This window comes from Vidua macroura, chromosome 6 (genome assembly GCF_024509145.1).
Source record: "Vidua macroura isolate BioBank_ID:100142 chromosome 6, ASM2450914v1, whole genome shotgun sequence".
In the NCBI taxonomy this organism is placed as follows: domain Eukaryota; kingdom Metazoa; phylum Chordata; class Aves; order Passeriformes; family Viduidae; genus Vidua; species Vidua macroura.
This window is the reverse complement of record NC_071576.1, coordinates 48,856,432-48,865,866: the sequence shown is the minus strand read 5'-3', so window position 1 is coordinate 48,865,866 and position 9,435 is coordinate 48,856,432.

Below are 9,435 nucleotides of genomic sequence, written 5' to 3'. Positions count from 1 at the left end.
GGACGCTGGCTGCCACTCTCCTGCCTGCTGAATTCACTCTTGGCATGCGGATGGAAGGCGTTCCAGGACAACTTGCCTGGGTTTTTACGTAGTCCTGACGCATCCCTCCTGGGAAAATCCTGCTCGTCCCCTGAGGCTCCCAGATGCAGAGAACACGATGGCAGCTGCTGAAAAGAAGGGCAGCGGTGAGTTTGTCAAGAAACAAGAACATAGGCAGCTGACTGTGCTTGGCAAGGAGCAGCTGCTGCATGCTTGCAATTGCCTTCAGTGCGCACAGAAGCCCGCTGCTCTGCTCTTTCGTTTTTCCCATTCAGGCAATTGCACCGTATTGAAGCTGAGCCCGGCTGTTCAGCTTGGCTGCTTTTCAGCAGCTCAGCTCTCCTAGAGCTGCGTGAAAGCTCTCGAGGTTTCTTGCCTTCGCCAGGCTGGAATGTGCCCGCTACTACCAAGAGCTGGGCAGGAGAGGGCAGAGAGCACGGCCATCTGCCAGCAGTTTGCAGCTTGCCCAGGAAAGTGCAGTGTCCTTGACATGAGCAGCAAATCCCATTTCTTGGCAAGATCGGGGTAGGTGAGCAGTGCTGGTGGGCTTTCTCCTTGCGAAATGCAGCGGAAAAGCTTTTCGCTAAGACGTAGACAACTAGAGAGGCAGAAGACGGCACTCTGGAGCTGGCCGAAGGGAAGCGCCGGTTGCCGGCGTCTTTCGGCAGAAGCGGCGCTCCGGAAGGCACCGCTGCCCTTCCAGTCTTCTGTGCGCGAAGTAGCCGCTTCTCCGCCTCCGGCATCCAGAGATCGCGGTAGCTTAGAAGAGGCGAAGAACGAAGCCGCAAAGAAGCAGGCTTGTGCGCGAAGCTGGCAGACTGCTGGAGGACGCTGGCTGCCACTCTCCTGCCTGCTGAATTCACTCTTGGCATGCGGATGGAAGGCGTTCCAGGACAACTTGCCTGGGTTTTTACGTAGTCCTGATGCATCCCTCCTGGGAAAATCCTGCTCGTCCCCTGAGGCTCCCAGATGCAGAGAACACGATGGCAGCTGCTGAAAAGAAGGGCAGCGGTGAGTTTGTCAAGAAACAAGAACATAGGCAGCTGACTGTGCTTGGCAAGGAGCAGCTGCTGCATGCTTGCAATTGCCTTCAGTGCGCACAGAAGCCCGCTGCTCTGCTCTTTCGTTTTTCCCATTCAGGCAATTGCACCGTATTGAAGCTGAGCCCGGCTGTTCAGCTTGGCTGCTTTTCAGCAGCTCAGCTCTCCTAGAGCTGCGTGAAAGCTCTCGAGGTTTCTTGCCTTCGCCAGGCTGGAATGTGCCCGCTACTACCAAGAGCTGGGCAGGAGAGGGCAGAGAGCACGGCCATCTGCCAGCAGTTTGCAGCTTGCCCAGGAAAGTGCAGTGTCCTTGACATGAGCAGCAAATCCCATTTCTTGGCAAGATCGGGGTAGGTGAGCAGTGCTGGTGGGCTTTCTCCTTGCGAAATGCAGCGGAAAAGCTTTTGGCTAAGATGTAGACAAGTAGAGAGGCAGAAGACGGCACTCCGGAGCTGGCCGAAGGGAAGCGCCGGTTGCCGGCGTCTTTCGGCAGAAGCGGCGCTCCGGAAGGCACCGCTGCCCTTCCAGTCTTCTGTGCGCGAAGTAGCCGCTTCTCCGCCTCCGGCATCCAGAGATCGCGGTAGCTTAGAAGAGGCGAAGAACGAAGCCGCAAAGAAGCAGGCTTGTGCGCGAAGCTGGCAGACTGCTGGAGGACGCTGGCTGCCACTCTCCTGCCTGCTGAATTCACTCTTGGCATGCGGATGGAAGGCGTTCCAGGACAACTTGCCTGGGTTTTTACGTAGTCCTGACGCATCCCTCCTGGGAAAATCCTGCTCGTCCCCTGAGGCTCCCAGATGCACAGAACACGATGGCAGCTGCTGAAAAGAAGGGCAGCGGTGAGTTTGTCAAGAAACAAGAACATAGGCAGCTGACTGTGCTTGGCAAGGAGCAGCTGCTGCATGCTTGCAATTGCCTTCAGTGCGCACAGAAGCCCGCTGCTCTGCTCTTTCGTTTTTCCCATTCAGGCAATTGCACCGTATTGAAGCTGAGGCAGGTGTTCAGCTTTGCTGCTTTTCAGCAGCTCAGCTCTCCTAGAGCTGCGTGAAAGCTCTCGAGGTTTCTTGCCTTCGCCAGGCTGGAATGTGCCCGCTACTACCAAGAGCTGGGCAGGAGTGGGCAGAGAGCACGGCCATCTGCCAGCAGTTTGCAGCTTGCCCAGGAAAGTGCAGTGTCCTTGACATGAGCAGCAAATCCCATTTCTTGGCAAGATCGGGGTAGATGAGTAGTGCTGGTGGGCTTTCTCCTTGCGAAATGCAGCGGAAAAGCTTTTCGCTAAGACGTAGACAAGTAGAGAGGCAGAAGACGGCACTCCGGAGCTGGCCGAAGGGAAGCGCCGGTTGCCGGCGTCTTTCGGCAGAAGCGGCGCTCCGGAAGGCACCGCTGCCCTTCCAGTCTTCTGTGCGCGAAGTAGCCGCTTCTCCGCCTCCGGCATCCAGAGATCGCGGTAGCTTAGAAGAGGCGAAGAACGAAGCCGCAAAGAAGCAGGCTTGTGCGCGAAGCTGGCAGACTGCTGGAGGACGCTGGCTGCCACTCTCCTGCCTGCTGAATTCACTCTTGGCATGCGGATGGAAGGCGTTCCAGGACAACTTGCCTGGGTTTTTACGTAGTCCTGACGCATCCCTCCTGGGAAAATCCTGCTCGTCCCCTGAGGCTCCCAGATGCAGAGAACACGATGGCAGCTGCTGAAAAGAAGGGCAGCGGTGAGTTTGTCAAGAAACAAGAACATAGGCAGCTGACTGTGCTTGGCAAGGAGCAGCTGCTGCATGCTTGCAATTGCCTTCAGTGCGCACAGAAGCCCGCTGCTCTGCTCTTTCGTTTTTCCCATTCAGGCAATTGCACCGTATTGAAGCTGAGCCCGGCTGTTCAGCTTGGCTGCTTTTCAGCAGCTCAGCTCTCCTAGAGCTGCGAGAAAGCTCTCGAGGTTTCTTGCCTTCGCCAGGCTGGAATGTGCCCGCTACTACCAAGAGCTGGGCAGGAGAGGGCAGAGAGCACGGCCATCTGCCAGCAGTTTGCAGCTTGCCCAGGAAAGTGCAGTGTCCTTGACATGAGCAGCAAATCCCATTTCTTGGCAAGATCGGGGTAGGTGAGCAGTGCTGGTGGGCTTTCTCCTTGCGAAATGCAGCGGAAAAGCTTTTCGCTAAGACGTAGACAAGTAGAGAGGCAGAAGACGGCACTCCGGAGCTGGCCGAAGGGAAGCGCCGGTTGCCGGCGTGTTTCGGCAGAAGCGGCGCTCCGGAAGGCACCGCTGCCCTTCCAGTCTTCTGTGCGCGAAGTAGCCGCTTCTCCGCCTCCGGCATCCAGAGATCGCGGTAGCTTAGAAGAGGCGAAGAACGAAGCCGCAAAGAAGCAGGCTTGTGCGCGAAGCTGGCAGACTGCTGGAGGACGCTGGCTGCCACTCTCCTGCCTGCTGAATTCACTCTTGGCATGCGGATGGAAGGCGTTCCAGGACAACTTGCCTGGGTTTTTACGTAGTCCTGACGCATCCCTCCTGGGAAAATCCTGCTCGTCCCCTGAGGCTCCCAGATGCAGAGAACACGATGGCAGCTGCTGAAAAGAAGGGCAGCGGTGAGTTTGTCAAGAAACAAGAACATAGGCAGCTGACTGTGCTTGGCAAGGAGCAGCTGCTGCATGCTTGCAATTGCCTTCAGTGCGCACAGAAGCCCGCTGCTCTGCTCTTTCGTTTTTCCCATTCAGGCAATTGCACCGTATTGAAGCTGAGCCCGGCTGTTCAGCTTGGCTGCTTTTCAGCAGCTCAGCTCTCCTAGAGCTGCGTGAAAGCTCTCGAGGTTTCTTGCCTTCGCCAGGCTGGAATGTGCCCGCTACTACCAAGAGCTGGGCAGGAGAGGGCAGAGAGCACGGCCATCTGCCAGCAGTTTGCAGCTTGCCCAGGAAAGTGCAGTGTCCTTGACATGAGCAGCAAATCCCATTTCTTGGCAAGATCGGGGTAGGTGAGCAGTGCTGGTGGGCTTTCTCCTTGCGAAATGCAGCGGAAAAGCTTTTCGCTAAGACGTAGACAAGTAGAGAGGCAGAAGACGGCACTCCGGAGCTGGCCGAAGGGAAGCGCCGGTTGCCGGCGTCTTTCGGCAGAAGCGGCGCTCCGGAAGGCACCGCTGCCCTTCCAGTCTTCTGTGTGCGAAGTAGCCGCTTCTCCGCCTCCGGCATCCAGAGATCGCGGTAGCTTAGAAGAGGCGAAGAACGAAGCCGCAAAGAAGCAGGCTTGTGCGCGAAGCTGGCAGACTGCTGGAGGACGCTGGCTGCCACTCTCCTGCCTGCTGAATTCACTCTTGGCATGCGGATGGAAGGCGTTCCAGGACAACTTGCCTGGGTTTTTACGTAGTCCTGACGCATCCCTCCTGGGAAAATCCTGCTCGTCCCCTGAGGCTCCCAGATGCAGAGAACACGATGGCAGCTGCTGAAAAGAAGGGCAGCGGTGAGTTTGTCAAGAAACAAGAACATAGGCAGCTGACTGTGCTTGGCAAGGAGCAGCTGCTGCATGCTTGCAATTGCCTTCAGTGCGCACAGAAGCCCGCTGCTCTGCTCTTTCGTTTTTCCCATTCAGGCAATTGCACCGTATTGAAGCTGAGCCCGGCTGTTCAGCTTGGCTGCTTTTCAGCAGCTCAGCTCTCCTAGAGCTGCGTGAAAGCTCTCGAGGTTTCTTGCCTTCGCCAGGCTGGAATGTGCCCGCTACTACCAAGAGCTGGGCAGGAGAGGGCAGAGAGCACGGCCATCTGCCAGCAGTTTGCAGCTTGCCCAGGAAAGTGCAGTGTCCTTGACATGAGCAGCAAATCCCATTTCTTGGCAAGATCGGGGTAGGTGAGCAGTGCTGGTGGGCTTTCTCCTTGCAAAATGCAGCGGAAAAGCTTTTGGCTAAGATGTAGACAAGTAGAGAGGCAGAAGACGGCACTCCGGAGCTGGCCGAAGGGAAGCGCCGGTTGCCGGCGTCTTTCGGCAGAAGCGGCACTCCGGAAGGCACCGCTGCCCTTCCAGTCTTCTGTGCGCGAAGTAGCCGCTTCTCCGCCTCCGGCATCCAGAGATCGCGGTAGCTTAGAAGAGGCGAAGAACGAAGCCGCAAAGAAGCAGGCTTGTGCGCGAAGCTGGCAGACTGCTGGAGGACGCTGGCTGCCACTCTCCTGCCTGCTGAATTCACTCTTGGCATGCGGATGGAAGGCGTTCCAGGACAACTTGCCTGGGTTTTTACGTAGTCCTGACGCATCCCTCCTGGGAAAATCCTGCTCGTCCCCTGAGGCTCCCAGATGCAGAGAACACGATGGCAGCTGCTGAAAAGAAGGGCAGCGGTGAGTTTGTCAAGAAACAAGAACATAGGCAGCTGACTGTGCTTGGCAAGGAGCAGCTGCTGCATGCTTGCAATTGCCTTCAGTGCGCACAGAAGCCCGCTGCTCTGCTCTTTCGTTTTTCCCATTCAGGCAATTGCACCGTATTGAAGCTGAGCCCGGCTGTTCAGCTTGGCTGCTTTTCAGCAGCTCAGCTCTCCTAGAGCTGCGTGAAAGCTCTCGAGGTTTCTTGCCTTCGCCAGGCTGGAATGTGCCCGCTACTACCAAGAGCTGGGCAGGAGAGGGCAGAGAGCACGGCCATCTGCCAGCAGTTTGCAGCTTGCCCAGGAAAGTGCAGTGTCCTTGACATGAGCAGCAAATCCCATTTCTTGGCAAGATCGGGGTAGGTGAGCAGTGCTGGTGGGCTTTCTCCTTGCAAAATGCAGCGGAAAAGCTTTTGGCTAAGATGTAGACAAGTAGAGAGGCAGAAGACGGCACTCCGGAGCTGGCCGAAGGGAAGCGCCGGTTGCCGGCGTCTTTCGGCAGAAGCGGCACTCCGGAAGGCACCGCTGCCCTTCCAGTCTTCTGTGCGCGAAGTAGCCGCTTCTCCGCCTCCGGCATCCAGAGATCGCGGTAGCTTAGAAGAGGCGAAGAACGAAGCCGCAAAGAAGCAGGCTTGTGCGCGAAGCTGGCAGACTGCTGGAGGACGCTGGCTGCCACTCTCCTGCCTGCTGAATTCACTCTTGGCATGCGGATGGAAGGCGTTCCAGGACAACTTGCCTGGGTTTTTACGTAGTCCTGACGCATCCCTCCTGGGAAAATCCTGCTCGTCCCCTGAGGCTCCCAGATGCAGAGAACACGATGGCAGCTGCTGAAAAGAAGGGCAGCGGTGAGTTTGTCAAGAAACAAGAACATAGGCAGCTGACTGTGCTTGGCAAGGAGCAGCTGCTGCATGCTTGCAATTGCCTTCAGTGCGCACAGAAGCCTGCTGCTCTGCTCTTTCGTTTTTCCCATTCAGGCAATTGCACCGTATTGAAGCTGAGGCAGGTGTTCAGCTTTGCTGCTTTTCAGCAGCTCAGCTCTCCTAGAGCTGCGTGAAAGCTCTCGAGGTTTCTTGCCTTCGCCAGGCTGGAATGTGCCCGCTACTACCAAGAGCTGGGCAGGAGAGGGCAGAGAGCACGGCCATCTGCCAGCAGTTTGCAGCTTGCCCAGGAAAGTGCAGTGTCCTTGACATGAGCAGCAAATCCCATTTCTTGGCAAGATCGGGGTAGGTGAGCAGTGCTGGTGGGCTTTCTCCTTGCGAAATGCAGCGGAAAAGCTTTTCGCTAAGATGTAGACAAGTAGAGAGGCAGAAGACGGCACTCCGGAGCTGGCCGAAGGGAAGCGCCGGTTGCCGGCGTCTTTCGGCAGAAGCGGCGCTCCGGAAGGCACCGCTGCCCTTCCAGTCTTCTGTGCGCGAAGTAGCCGCTTCTCCGCCTCCGGCATCCAGAGATCGCGGTAGCTTAGAAGAGGCGAAGAACGAAGCCGCAAAGAAGCAGGCTTGTGCGCGAAGCTGGCAGACTGCTGGAGGACGCTGGCTGCCACTCTCCTGCCTGCTGAATTCACTCTTGGCATGCGGATGGAAGGCGTTCCAGGACAACTTGCCTGGGTTTTTACGTAGTCCTGACGCATCCCTCCTGGGAAAATCCTGCTCGTCCCCTGAGGCTCCCAGATGCAGAGAACACGATGGCAGCTGCTGAAAAGAAGGGCAGCGGTGAGTTTGTCAAGAAACAAGAACATAGGCAGCTGACTGTGCTTGGCAAGGAGCAGCTGCTGCATGCTTGCAATTGCCTTCAGTGCGCACAGAAGCCCGCTGCTCTGCTCTTTCGTTTTTCCCATTCAGGCAATTGCACCGTATTGAAGCTGAGGCAGGTGTTCAGCTTTGCTGCTTTTCAGCAGCTCAGCTCTCCTAGAGCTGCGTGAAAGCTCTCGAGGTTTCTTGCCTTCGCCAGGCTGGAATGTGCCCGCTACTACCAAGAGCTGGGCAGGAGAGGGCAGAGAGCACGGCCATCTGCCAGCAGTTTGCAGCTTGCCCAGGAAAGTGCAGTGTCCTTGACATGAGCAGCAAATCCCATTTCTTGGCAAGATCGGGGTAGGTGAGCAGTGCTGGTGGGCTTTCTCCTTGCGAAATGCAGCGGAAAAGCTTTTCGCTAAGACGTAGACAACTAGAGAGGCAGAAGACGGCACTCTGGAGCTGGCCGAAGGGAAGCGCCGGTTGCCGGCGTCTTTCGGCAGAAGCGGCGCTCCGGAAGGCACCGCTGCCCTTCCAGTCTTCTGTGCGCGAAGTAGCCGCTTCTCCGCCTCCGGCATCCAGAGATCGCGGTAGCTTAGAAGAGGCGAAGAACGAAGCCGCAAAGAAGCAGGCTTGTGCGCGAAGCTGGCAGACTGCTGGAGGACGCTGGCTGCCACTCTCCTGCCTGCTGAATTCACTCTTGGCATGCGGATGGAAGGCGTTCCAGGACAACTTGCCTGGGTTTTTACGTAGTCCTGATGCATCCCTCCTGGGAAAATCCTGCTCGTCCCCTGAGGCTCCCAGATGCAGAGAACACGATGGCAGCTGCTGAAAAGAAGGGCAGCGGTGAGTTTGTCAAGAAACAAGAACATAGGCAGCTGACTGTGCTTGGCAAGGAGCAGCTGCTGCATGCTTGCAATTGCCTTCAGTGCGCACAGAAGCCCGCTGCTCTGCTCTTTCGTTTTTCCCATTCAGGCAATTGCACCGTATTGAAGCTGAGCCCGGCTGTTCAGCTTGGCTGCTTTTCAGCAGCTCAGCTCTCCTAGAGCTGCGTGAAAGCTCTCGAGGTTTCTTGCCTTCGCCAGGCTGGAATGTGCCCGCTACTACCAAGAGCTGGGCAGGAGAGGGCAGAGAGCACGGCCATCTGCCAGCAGTTTGCAGCTTGCCCAGGAAAGTGCAGTGTCCTTGACATGAGCAGCAAATCCCATTTCTTGGCAAGATCGGGGTAGGTGAGCAGTGCTGGTGGGCTTTCTCCTTGCGAAATGCAGCGGAAAAGCTTTTCGCTAAGACGTAGACAAGTAGAGAGGCAGAAGACGGCACTCTGGAGCTGGCCGAAGGGAAGCGCCGGTTGCCGGCGTCTTTCGGCAGAAGCGGCGCTCCGGAAGGCACCGCTGCCCTTCCAGTCTTCTGTGCGCGAAGTAGCCGCTTCTCCGCCTCCGGCATCCAGAGATCGCGGTAGCTTAGAAGAGGCGAAGAACGAAGCCGCAAAGAAGCAGGCTTGTGCGCGAAGCTGGCAGACTGCTGGAGGACGCTGGCTGCCACTCTCCTGCCTGCTGAATTCACTCTTGGCATGCGGATGGAAGGCGTTCCAGGACAACTTGCCTGGGTTTTTACGTAGTCCTGACGCATCCCTCCTGGGAAAATCCTGCTCGTCCCCTGAGGTTCCCAGATGCACAGAACACGATGGCAGCTGCTGAAAAGAAGGGCAGCGGTGAGTTTGTCAAGAAACAAGAACATAGGCAGCTGACTGTGCTTGGCAAGGAGCAGCTGCTGCATGCTTGCAATTGCCTTCAGTGCGCACAGAAGCCCGCTGCTCTGCTCTTTCGTTTTTCCCATTCAGGCAATTGCACCGTATTGAAGCTGAGGCAGGTGTTCAGCTTTGCTGCTTTTCAGCAGCTCAGCTCTCCTAGAGCTGCGTGAAAGCTCTCGAGGTTTCTTGCCTTCGCCAGGCTGGAATGTGCCCGCTACTACCAAGAGCTGGGCAGGAGAGGGCAGAGAGCACGGCCATCTGCCAGCAGTTTGCAGCTTGCCCAGGAAAGTGCAGTGTCCTTGACATGAGCAGCAAATCCCATTTCTTGGCAAGATCGGGGTAGATGAGCAGTGCTGGTGGGCTTTCTCCTTGCGAAATGCAGCGGAAAAGCTTTTCGCTAAGACGTAGACAAGTAGAGAGGCAGAAGACGGCACTCCGGAGCTGGCCGAAGGGAAGCGCCGGTTGCCGGCGTGTTTCGGCAGAAGCGGCGCTCCGGAAGGCACCGCTGCCCTTCCAGTCTTCTGTGCGCGAAGTAGCCGCTTCTCCGCCTCCGGCATCCAGAGA